Source organism: Chiloscyllium plagiosum, chromosome 31, assembly GCF_004010195.1.
Source record: "Chiloscyllium plagiosum isolate BGI_BamShark_2017 chromosome 31, ASM401019v2, whole genome shotgun sequence".
Classification (NCBI taxonomy): domain Eukaryota; kingdom Metazoa; phylum Chordata; class Chondrichthyes; order Orectolobiformes; family Hemiscylliidae; genus Chiloscyllium; species Chiloscyllium plagiosum.
The window spans coordinates 12,620,273-12,631,203 of NC_057740.1; the positions used below are offsets into that span (position 1 = coordinate 12,620,273).

At 42.1% G+C, this 10,931-nt stretch overlaps 1 long non-coding RNA gene across 1 annotated transcript in view; it reads left to right on the forward strand.

Annotated features, from left to right (window-relative positions):
- Positions 1 to 579: 579 nt before the first annotated feature.
- Positions 580 to 10,931, forward strand: part of LOC122565086 — a 16,717-nt gene continuing 6,365 nt past the window's right edge. The window contains exons 1-2 of the long non-coding RNA XR_006316076.1: positions 580 to 666; positions 3,188 to 3,258. This is a non-coding gene — a long non-coding RNA (uncharacterized LOC122565086). The remainder of the gene's footprint in view (positions 667 to 3,187; positions 3,259 to 10,931) is intronic.

Below are 10,931 nucleotides of genomic sequence, written 5' to 3' on the forward strand. Positions count from 1 at the left end.
AATGCATTCCCACCTTGTTACATGGTCTTTTCTCATATGTATGGCATGTTTCTTTGCACTATTAGAAGAAACAAAGTCAGGCTGTTTTAATTAAAGTTTGCTAAGCTCATTAATATAATTTAAGCTTTTACCAGAGTGAATACTCACATTCGGCCAGATGCCGATCAATCTGCTCCAAACATATTGGAGTGGTGACGCAATACTCTTGGCTCAAAGTTTAGGGTGTAGCGTGTTTATTATTATAAACATATTAAGCTAAGGATTGGTATGGAGCCAATACAAATGAACAACCATACGGATCTGCCTGCAGCTCTTTAAAATTGGGGAACAAATTGGCTAAGGGCAAAGGTTGAAAGGCAGAACCCAACTACATCTGAAAAGAATAAAAAAGAAAATTAGATAAATCAAGAAATAGAAGCTTACCAATGTAATCCGGGCATTCAAAAACCTCCAGACTGAAAAGGAAATAAAGGCAGTGGGGAGAGGGAGAGGTGCTTAAAGAGTGCCACAGCTTCGTCTGGAGGCTCACTGAAGATGTTACCCAGGATGGTGATGAAACGTCTGAAAATGAACCTTCCAGCTCAGTGAGCAAACTTATATCCAGTACCACAGTTTTCTTATGATAATGTAATGACAATGTAATCAATTTTGAAGCCAATCCATAAGGTATGTGTTGTAAACTAATTGTTCTGAAAAATTGTTCATGTTGGGAGACTGCGTTATATTCCACCCAATCTTGTTATGTCATGTCGGTTTGGGTAGAAGCGAGGGAGAGCAACTTGGGATCTTGTCGCGTGAAGTTCTCCCAGTGAACTTTGCAACATTGTCTATCTTCCTGATGTAACCTATTCCTGTTTGCCATCATGCGATGAACTACATCTAGTTCAAGATAAAAACCTGTTTTCCTTAAGACTCAACTCGTGGTAAAAAAAATCAACTCCAATCACAACTGCCTGTAGTTGGTGTCCCACAATTAAATGTGACATGATGATAAATGGTAAGGATTGGAATTTTATTAAGCTGCACCAAAGAGCAACAATAAGAATTCCAGTAAACCCACTTTAGTAATATTCATACAAGCCAGTTGTTATGTGCGGCAATAGCTGAATGATGAATCAGACTGCAGAGAAACATATGCAAAGATCAACAATGAGGGGAAACAGCACTTAATGGTAAAATCCTTTCACTTCCTTGGTTGGAAGTGCGGAAGCAGATGTGAGCTAAGAGTTAGTCAAAGATTTGACAAGAAGGAAGAACCTGTAAGAACAGTCCTATTTTGAGGTTCAGCTGGGAAGTGAACAAACAATAGAGTTCCCTAAGTAAAGGTACGAGTCCTTGCTGGATAAAGGGAAAATCTTAACTTAATGATGCAAAATTGATTAACAAGGTTAGATGTTAAAAAGTAGCACTTACAGATCACAATGAGCATTGCAGCCATATCAAGTGGATATCATGAAGACAGGCCACATAGGTACATCCAGAGTCATAGATTGAACTTAGCTTTAGGTCACAGTGTGGGAAACCATGGACAGAGACTAATAGACCTAGACTGTAAGAGGACCACTGACGCCACAGTAAGAGCCATAATTTAAATAGCAATTCAATGGGGAAGAATGTATTAAACTGATAGGTGCCTGGCGTTGGAAAAGGGTAAGCAATTTTTATTAGGCTGTGAGTGGAAACAAATGAGTGGGAAGTCTCTAGATGATGCAGAAGGTAAGACATCTCTATCTCTAGCACATAATATCACGCTAAACAGTGTGTACATACAGCATTGTTATATCGATAAGTTATTGTACCAAGCTTCCCAACTATTTTATATGGCTCACTGAAATTTACTTTGAAACGTTATCTTTGCAAAGGCATCAATTGCAATTCAGGAGCAAATTACTGCAGATGCTGGAATCTGTACCAAAAACAATCCGTGCTGGAGATCACAGTGAGTCAGGCAGTATCCATGGAGAGAGAGCAAGCTATCATTTTGAGTCTTCATGACTCTTCATCGAGAGCTTTTGCAGCATTATGACAAATCCAGAATCAGATTTGAGAGACTGTGACATGGGTAATCAATGCAATGAGTTTGTTAAGATATGACAAAAGAACTTCATAGGATCTGTACAGTGTGGAAACAGGCCATTTGGCCCAACAAGTCCACACCGACCTTCCGAAAAGTATCCCAACCAGACCCATTCCCCCTACCCTATTACCCTACATTTCCCATGATTAACACACCTAACCTACACATCCATGAACACTATGGTAAATTTAGAATGGCCAATTCACCTAACCTGCACATCTTTGAACTGTGGGAGGAGATGAGAGTACCCAGAGGAAGCCCACACAGACATGGGGAGAATATGCAAACTCCACACAGACAGTAGTAAAAGGCTGGAATCAAACCCGGGTCCCTGTTGCTGTGAGGTAGCAGTGTTAACCACTATGCCACCCTTGCTGGGCCTTGGTGTGAAAAACCCTCCAAAGCTCTCAATGTCACTCAGCCCCAGCCAAAAAAACCCCTAAGAATCAGCCTTATTTTTATTTTTCTGATATAATGTATAGTGATGACTATCATGCAATAAACTACATATTGTTCAAGACAAGGGATTCTTCTCCTTAAGACTCAGTTGATGGCAGCAACCTATCTCATTGACCACTTGCCATTGGTTGACTTTTCAAAACCAAAGTTAGCAGCTGGGTCAATGTCGGCTGGGTCATTTTGAGGTGGAGAGGAAAAGGTGAGGACATTTCAGAGGAGCATTAACTGAGATGTAACTATTCCCTTACAGCAAAGGAATAGGGATGATAAAATAAATCAAGATTATGTTAATTGAGTATGTTTCATTGCAAAAGTGAAGGTTGAGAAATGTTATTTTAAGATTCTGTGAGGACTAAAATGATATAACCCATAAAACCCTCTTCACCTTATCCAAAAGAATATAACCAGAGAAATCAGTTTGCTTTTGAGGGGGAATTCAGAATGAATATATGCCACAATGGTCTTTCTACATTTACATCTGTTTTGCTTAGCTACATATGTGTATGGATTAGAGGCGCCATAACACACAAGTCTATAGATCAAGAGCAGAAAACTGGGATTGGAATTGATAACTCATTCTGGACTGACTATTAGAAATAATATACAAGATTAACTTCTGTACTGTACATCTTTCTATATTTCTGTACATAGGGTGATGAGGAGGGTGTAGAGATGGATCAGAAGAAACGGCCAAGGCTAAGAATTCAGAAGTCCTGACAAATGTAAGGAACACAGTCAGTTGGGAATCCATTGTTTGATGTTTCTATGTTTTATTCCATCCTTCCCCGTGACCCTCTGGCTGTTGGGAAAGCCAACTCTGCTCTGCAATTTACAAACGGTGTGTTATTTCTAAATCAACATCGGTGTCTCTGTTTGCATCTTTAATATGTCTTCTTTCTCTCCTATTAAAACTGTTGGATTTGAGGACATTATCTTCACTCGAATTCTTGTTGCTATGTTTTTGACACAATTTTTGCTTCAGCTTTTTCCCATTACAGCTTTTTATGCCCAAATCGAATGGATTTTGCACATTTAACTGTTCATAAATATTGCAGAACCAGTTTGGCCACAGTTTTGATTTTGTTTTTGCAAGCTGTTATCATTATTTGTAGTTAGTATTACATTCAAGTTTAAAGTTTCAGGGCCCAGGTATCTGCAGTGATTTGACCCAAAACTCCCCAAACTGTAACTCCAGCAACGTAACGGTTGAATCAATCGAAAAATGGCACAGGTCCAGTTACAAAGTTCTTCTCATAGAATACCTATAGTATGAAAGCAAGCCATTTGGCCCATAATGTCCTCACTGATCCCCCAAAGAGCATCCCTACCAGATCTCCCCCATCCCTCTAACCTTGCATTTCCCATGGCTAACCCACATAATTGGCAGATCCCTGGATACTATGGGGCAGTTTAGCATGGCCAATCCACCTCAACTACACATCTTTGGACTGTAGGAGCAAACTGGAGCAAACCTACGCAGACACAGGGAGATTGTGTAAACTCCACACAGACAGATGCCTGGGGGTTTAATCGAACCCAGGTCCCTGGTGCTGTGCTAACCACTGAGCCACCGAATAACAATTAAATGTGGAGTGCACAGCTAATCCTTTATAGGACAAATCACATTGAATGGAATGAAAAGGCTGGAGGAGAAACAATATAAAGTAAGGGTATTTGACATAGATTCCAAATGCTACTTTCAGTTGTGACTCAGTGTAGTCCTGTGATAAGTGAGTTGAAGCTCCTAACAGGTAAACAGGAGCATTAATAGTGTGATCTAGTCCAGGGAAATGCACCTACCCTCCGTCCCTTCCTAATCCCTTTACACAGGGCACTAAAGGGAATATGACTAGGCTCTGGAGTGGAGGCAGCTGGACAAACCCATGCCTTCCACTAGATTTCACAGGATTTAAGCCCCAGAGGAATAGCCTGGGTCTCTGGATGACTAATCCTGTGACGTCACTACCACACCCTCTTCTCTACTTGCCCAATCGATGAAAGTAGAGACAATTTCCTGGACTGTGTCTCAGTCAAATACTAGAGTGACATATTTGCACGATATGTAGAGGAACCTCTATTTACATATTGTACTTCAAATATATTAGAATTGTATTGTTTATTGGGGGTGGTCACAAAAATATAGAGGTGAGACATAAATAGCAGTCAGTTGTGTTTGAGAGACTCAAAATATTTAAAGGCCACAACTATGTTTAAATGCACAAATAATTTTTTTTTGCTTTGAGGGAGGAATAGGTTTGATACACTTTCCACATGTGAAAGTGATTACCTCTTGAGAAGGAACCTGTGATCTGCTCTGTTCTCTTCACACACTGCAGGGGTTCTCCAGCCACATTTGCATTACATGGAGCTGATTTTGGATTTGGTAATAAGATTCAAAGCCTCTCAGTGTGTTCTGATATTGTTTTATCTGCTTGATGTGACTGAATGATTGTTTCCCTGAGGTAGTGTGATCTGACATCAGAATGCAAGTGCACCACACAGAATGAAAATGAACTCTTGTGCTTTCTTAACTCTTTTAGCTAAGGGTACTTTTCTCATTCCTTATAGAAAATAAGGGCACTGAGACAAACTAAGGAAACAAAAATTTGGTTGTAAAAACAAAATGGCACAAATTATTTCCTCACTAAATTTCTCTCTGCCTCTCCAAATGGTCCTTATTCATAACAGGTTCAAGCTAGCTATGGCACTTGGCTAAGCAACCATTTTACGTCTGAGACGGAATCGTTTTGGGTGGGTTCTTCTGCTTGTCCTTTAGAAGTTTAGCAAAAGCTGTGGAAACCCCTGGATTTTCCTGACTCTGCTGCCAAAGCTGCAATGGACAAGCAAGTGATCTCCTGTTGGAATTTACCAACTAAATGCCAGAAGACTTCCCACTCACAGAAGCAACACTGCCAAGTCCAATCCGAGCCTTATGTAATATTCAAACTTTCCACACAGGGGACCAGCAAAGAGGGGATTGGCAGAAAGAGAATGTGGGAGCCAGGGGATGGATAGAAAGCCACAACTTGCAAGAAACATTTCCCATGATACAGTTCTTATCAAGCCAAGGCTCAATTTCTTTGGCATGTCTGAGCACCAGTATCTCAGGAAGCTTCAGATCTCATTTCAGATGGTATCCAATAGGTTTCTAGAAGAAGTTTTGCTATCTGCTGGACCAAATGGCCACACCTTCTCTACAGCTGTCCGCACCATCACTGTTGTTAATCTTACTTGCCTGTGAATTGTCTCAGCCATTTCACAGAGGCCTGAATAATATCCCAGTTGGCAGGGATAAACCAGGGGGACGTTGGCTTGATTGCCAGAGCTGGAAATTATGTCAACTTTGTCACTGTGAGGTGAGGACAGAATGAGCAGGCACTTCCACAGACAGGTCTCACTGCCTACCTTTAGGTATCATTGACCATATTTTATGATTGGGACTTAAACAGCAGAAGCAGCCAGTTCAGAGGTGGCCAATTAGGAACTCCCCTTGAGGAAACTTGCTGAGTTAATCCAACAGCCAAAGGACCTGGAAGATTGACTTTAATTGAAACTGTCAGTATTTAAACTGGTTACCCATCGCTACACTATGGACAGTCATTCCGAGTCGCCGCTGGGAAGCACAGGTGTAGGATTTTCTTCAGGCACCTTTTGAGGCAGCACATCCGGAATTTTGTCAGCCTCTCAACTCTGTTCCTAATTCCTATAGAGTGAGCCGTCTCCAAACCCAACTCTCTCACTGGACCCACCAAAGTACAAGTATCTGATTTCAGTGCACAGTCAGAATGATCATAAATCCTTTCCATGTGGGCAACCATCTGTGATACACAGAACAGGACGTGGTGAATCATTGTATTCATCTCACCTACGGACATTAAAGCACTAAATCCAGAAACATAATATCATTCTTCTGTTTCTGGCCACTTCAACCACATCCACCCACAAGTCCCTGCTGCAGATAGCTTCCTCCCATTGCTAGGAAAGAGTATCTCTCTCTGATTCTTCACACCCCCTAGCATTCAGGGAGACATTAGTGAAGTGAGATACAAAATTAATCTGGTTGGATAGAGTCCGGCATTTTCTTGGTTCCTAACTTCCAATGACTTCCAAAACATTGTTCACGGAAGGAAATCTGCCATCCTTATCTGGATCTGACCTACATGTGACTCCAGATCCACAGCAAAGCATGTGATTTCTGACATTGCCTTTTGACATTGCTGAAGAGGCCACTAACTTGCATTAATTGCCATCCTCTTAAAGGCAGTTAGGGATGGACAATAAATACTGGTTCTTAATTCTAATGCCAACACATCAATAAATATAACAAAGTCAAACCCAGTGCCCATGAAATGTTAGAAAGCAACCTACAAACACACATGGAGCACCACTGATGGTAATTCTAATACTATTTCAACCAGTGTTTTACTTAGTGAATAATTATACATAAAACATGCTGAAAGAAAATCCAAGTGAAGCACTGCAGGTTAGGCTGCTTGCTGGCCTTGTCGGGAGAATTGTCTCAGGGCAAACTAATCCAAACAGAATCAAATATCTACAAGGATTAATTTGAACATCCATTTTACTTTCTAACTGAAACACTCCTGTTAATTCCTAAACCCATAAGTACAAGACCATGGTGGTTGAGAGCTGATACTTTATTGAACTGTTTTGATTTTGGTAGACCCACCATTGCACTGCCAACCAGCATAAGAAGACATGACGAGTTGAATTTTTCCATCATCTGATGAGATGGGACTGGAGACAGTTTGTCCCAGTGTATTGATTTGTTATCATGGTCCAAGCTCTGGGCCATTCACCAACAGGCTGGATTGGGAACAGAAGGACTTCCCATCCTCAAGTGGGAGTGAGGCCCTTGACCCTCACAGTTCATCTCTCTGCATAGACAGTCCCTGCAGTGGCCAAAACCTGGGCAGTGAAAGAAAGTGGCCTTAGCCAGCCTTTGGTTTCACTATTTAAGCATTCCCTCTCCTCTTCTCTTGGAGCCAACGTACAAGGTAACTTACCCAGATGCAAGATTTTATTAAATGGGCACATCCATCTTGCGGCACCTGGGGCAGGCATTAGGGTTCGAGTTTGTGTTAGGATTTAGAGATTCTAACGCAGGTTCTACACACTGGCTGGAGAACCAACGGGACATTGGTACAATAATTTTTAAGGCACTTAGACAGTCCCAGCATTGGCCTTCTCCGGATATGAGGTGACGGCAGCAGATATCCCACACCTCTCCCTCCAATAAGAACTGGCAATGAATCAGAGATGAGGCAAATTTCTGCCCAGCGCTGCCCAGGACTGTAAGAAAATACAGAGAGTTGTGAACACAGCCCAGTCTATCACACAAGTCAACCTTTCATCCATTGACACCATCTACACTTCTCACTGCCTCGCAAATACAGCCAACATTATCAAAGAGCCCTCCCACCCCAGTTATAATCTCTTCTAACATCTTCCTTCAGGCAGAAGATACAAAAGCTTAAACACACGTATCATCAGGTTCAAGAACAGCTTCTTCCCTGTTGTTATCAAGCTTCTGAACAGATCCCTCAAATCTTGAACCTAATATTGATCTCGCTGTTTGTGTGCCTTCTCTGCAGCCGTAGCTCTATTCTATTACTTCCATGCACTTTGTATGTTATGGTCTGTCTGAACTGTACACAAAACAAAGCTTTTCACTCTACTCAGATACATGTGACAATAATAAATAAGATCAAAAACCTCATGCCAATCAATGCCAGTGGAAGCAGTGGTGAGTGTTGGTAGTGTATCTGCCATATGCCAAGGATCAACTACTGACCCATTCAACAGGTGACTCAGGACAATATTGTAGTGATTGGGACCAGGTGGACCTCACTGATTACTAGCTTCTTGATTGGGGTCATTAACCTGGGCTAATCAGGAAAGCCTTGACTAAACAAGTTAACCAGGAGATTGGAATCTCCTCAATTGAGGACTGACTCTGAGCTGACTGGCCACAGTCAGTGTACTGTGCACTGGTAGATAAAGGGTGACTTGGTGATGGGACCCAGCCTCTATGCAGTTATTTCAGGGATGAGGAGTCACAACAATGGGTGTCACCAGTGAGGGAGGAGTTGGGGGGGAGTGGATTTGGATGTAATGTCAGTGGGAGTGAATCTCAGTCAGCAACCTCTTCTCAAAGCCAGGTCCTCAACACAAGCACCTTAAAGGAGGAACCTCCACCCACCTCACCAAGGGCAGTGACAGGCCCAGTAGGATTTCCTGGGCACCTTTCAACAGTGAGAGGAAACATATGGATGCTCTGGACAATCTCTGAGCTACAACCAAATCCTAGTATCTCAGGAATAATGATCTATTATTCCAAATGCTTAGACTTCATTCATAGATTGAGCATAAGGTAGCCCTTTTGAGACACCATCTTATTTTGCACAAATGGCCCAACCTCTTCAGTGAATCAGTCACACACAACTAAAAAAAGATTTGATCGGCTTCTCACCTGCATCATTCCTGAGGCAAAACACTCATGATCTTCAAAAAGAATTCACATTCAAATCCATTCATTTATCCATCTTCCCTGCTGTGATACAACAGTTTGAAAGTGAACTGAGCACACACTTGACTTGAAAGTTTATTCAGCCCATTTCTGCTGCTGTTTTCATTGGGGTCAGTTCTTCCCTCAGCAAGACTGGGGTGCACAACCAATCCCACTCCCACATTATGCCTCCTGACCATGTTTCCCACGTCAGCAAGCTCCATTAAATCCAGCTCCCCAACTCCTCTGTCCCTTCTCTGAACTGCAGGCTGCGTCTCTCTCAGTGCTGTGGAGGACTTCCTACTGCCTGTCCAGCTTGCCATCCTGAATCGAATGGGGTGAGTGGCCCCTTTGTCCGTAAGCAGCCTTTCAATGAGAACTGAGATTTGAGACTCAGCACAGTGTCTCAGTGGCTAGCACTGCTACCTCAGCACCAGGGACCCAGGCTCACTTTCACCCTTGGGTGACTGTCTATTCAGAAACCATGCTGCGCGTTCTCCACGTCTCTGTGTGGGTACCCTCTGTGTGCTCTGGCTTCCTCCTACAGTCCAAAGACGTGCAGGTTAGGTGGATTGGCTGTGCTAAATTGTCTGTAGCATCCAGGGATGTGCAGGCTATATGGGCTAGCCAAGTTAAAAATGCAGGAATTGGGTGGGATGCTCTGGAGGGCAGATTCAGACTCGATGGGCTAAATGATCTCTATCTACACTGTGGGACTTGTCTGACTCCTGTCAAGCTTCACTGGGACCCTAGAAAATATCCCAGAATTGACATCACAAACATGGAATGACAATTCAACATATTGTACCACACCATGGAAGCTGTAAGCGCATGGGTAAATGAATGCATTTGAACATGAATTTTCTTTGACTATTAGTGAGTTTTTGCCTCAGGAGGTTACGTAGATGAGATGGAATACAAATCTCCCCCTAATTTTGTTTTTTTGTGTGTGGCCAATTCATTTAAGAGCATGGGCCCTTTATGTTTGTTTTTATGAATAAATATGTGCATCACTCAGAGGAGCTGAAGTGTATTCAGCCTTGAATGAACTTTCGTTTTATTTGTGTTACCATGCAACTTAGAGGGAATATTGGCAAAGTCTGTGAAGAAATATATCAGACTTACCTGTAAAAATAACATAACAAAGGGGTAAAATAATGAGATCTTGCTCAGGCAAATCAAATCATAAACATTTTAGATTGTAGTCAGTGGACTTGGTATAGTTTAGTCAATATCTAATCTCAAGGGAAAGCTTAGCATTTGACAGGCCATTCCTCTCTACCCTCTAAACAATGGTTTATTTCTCTTTATCATATCCCATACTCCTTTTTGTATTTACCAATACTGCTATAGCTAATGTCTTGAATTTTATTTTAGCCCAGGTAACAGATTAGTGCAGGCAGAATAAAATCAAGTAGCACAGTAGAATCCAATGTTTTAAGTGCAACTAAGTTTCAGCCATAACTACTTTACACTCGCATAGTATTCTACACTACTTAGAGTCATAGAGTCACAGAGTCATAATGTGTTGTGGTTCTGTTCGCCGAGCTGGGAATTTGTGTTGCAGACGTTTCGTCCCCTGTCTAGGTGACATCCTCAGTGCTTGGGATCCTCCTATGAAGCGCTTCTGTGATCTTTCCTCCGGTATTTGTAGTGGTTTGAATCTGCCGCTTCCAGTTGTCAGTTCCAGCTGTCCGCTGCAGTGGCCGGTATATTGGGTCCAGGTCGATGTGCTTATTGATTGAATCTGTGGATGAGTGCCATGCCTCTAGGAATTCCCTGGCTGTTCTCTGTTTGGCTTGTCCTATAATAGGACTAGCCACACGACCACACATCAAGAGCATTTCCGAACTGACAGCCAGACTACTG